Below are 2,174 nucleotides of genomic sequence, written 5' to 3' on the forward strand. Positions count from 1 at the left end.
AAAACTCAAGTGTATGAGTAGTTTTCTTGTTTCAAAAAGAGGTGAAATGTCAACTGAGAACAAACCTGGTTCTGGATGACTATCAACTTACCGAACAGATGAAAATGTCAACAAAATCCATGAACTTGTGCTCACAGACTGATAACAGACCACTGAAGAGATGGGGAAGTTGTTGGGACTATCTTGGAGCTCGGGTCAGCATTTGTGCCTCGGGTCGCACTGACCAGGAAAAAGTGTGTCGAGTGGAAACATGCCGTTTTGAAAGAACAGCTCTGAAGTGACTCGGACTTTTTCCCAAGGTCGTTAGTGGTGACTAGACATGGTGCTATCCTTAGAACCCAAAAGCAAACATCTGTCAAGCCAGTGGAAGACGCCATCATCACCTCACCCAAAAAAGCTCATCAAGTGAAATCAAAGATCAAGACGATGCTCATTTGGTTTTTTGATGTGAGGGGGATGGTGCATTTGGACTTCATTCAACAGGTCAGACTGTTAATCAAGTTTTCTATTTAGAGGTTAGAAAACTTTTCTATTAGAAAACAATCAGCATAATCCACCACATAAAAACGCAAAGGAAAAGAACACGGGCATATTGTTGTAGAAAAATGCAAAGGAAAAGAACGTGGGCATATTGTTGTGAACAAATTCCAATGTACATTCTGAACCAATAAAGCTAGGAGACATTACTCAATATAATTAAGGGCATATGTACAAAACCAACAGCCAGTATTAATATCAATAGAGAGACTGAAAATATTCCCCTTATCAGTGGGAAGCAGAGAAGGACACCCTTTATGATTACCTCAATTCAGAATTATGCTGGAGTCTAAGAGCTATATGGTAAGAAAGAGAAATAAAGGCAATGAAATTGGTAGAAGGAAAACTATTTCTATTTGCAGATAACATGAGCTTATACATAGAAAATCCCAGTGACTCAGCAAGAAAATTACTGTTACTAACTGAGAGATTTAGCAAAGTGGCAAGGTACAAGATCAACATACAAAAATCATTCAGATTCTTTACACCATTAACAAAAACTCTTGTAAAGAAAATCAGGAAAACAATACAATTTACAACAGCCACTCAAGGAACAAAATATTTTTTTTAATCTAACAAGATAAATAAAAGACCTATGCAAATCAAACTAGAAAACACTATTACAAGAAACCAAAAGATACATACATAAATAACAGGATAGATTAGGAAGACATAATTAGCATAATTGGCATGGTGAAAAACTTAACACTTACCTAGAGTGAACTAAAGATATAATGCAATTCCAATCCAGACTCCACGATCATTTTTAAATGAAATGGAAAACTAGTCACCAATTTTATATAGAAAGGAATGATGGATAAAGAAAAACAAAGTAGGAGACCTCTCACTTTTCGAGCTAAAAACCCATTACACAAAGTTACATTGTGTCTGGTACGGCTAGGATAACAGACATGTAGACCAGGTACAGAATTGAGAACCTAGTAGTAAAACTATCCACCTATGTCCAACTGTTCTTTAATAGAGGGCTGAAAATTACTATGGGAGGTCAACACTGAGACACTGAATGGAGATAGGATTAAGACAAAGAAGGTTAAGGCTAAGAGCGGCTTTATTAGGGCAGGGAACGAGCTCCCGGGAGGGAAGGGAGAGCAGAGAAAGGGACAGGAGCATCCTGAGTTCCTGGGCGGTTCCGAGACCCAACGAGTTGGGTCAGGGAAATCGCAGCTTGTCGGTGAGGCGGTGGGAGATATATAGGGCTCAAGCTAGGGAGGTATACGTCGAAAACAAGAAGGGAGAGTTTTGCTTGCAGCTGCAGGACCTTGAGTCAGGATGGGAAGTGCCTTTGATGTTTGCCAACCTACTCTCTGGAGTGCTGGGACAGGGGCTGCGCAACCTTGGTCTGGAGAGATAAGCTCCTTGGAATGTTGGGGCAGAAGATCCATACTTCAACAGGTCATTTAGCTTCCTGAGAGGCTGGTAATGGGGACTGGAAGTTCTATCCTCCTGAGGAGCTGGAGAGGAGATGGGGGCTGCCTAGTCTGGGCCCGGCCCAAACACACTACATAGGAAAGAGAAAATCTTTTTCACAAAAGGTGCTGGAAAAACAAGATTACCATTTACAAGAAAATGAAACAGGGCTCCTATCTCATGCCATAAACAAAAATAAACAAGATTAA

The sequence above is a fragment of the Echinops telfairi genome, unplaced genomic scaffold (assembly GCF_000313985.2).
Source record: "Echinops telfairi isolate 266 unplaced genomic scaffold, ASM31398v2 ScPeMD7_1;HRSCAF=3_0, whole genome shotgun sequence".
NCBI lineage: Eukaryota > Metazoa > Chordata > Mammalia > Afrosoricida > Tenrecidae > Echinops > Echinops telfairi.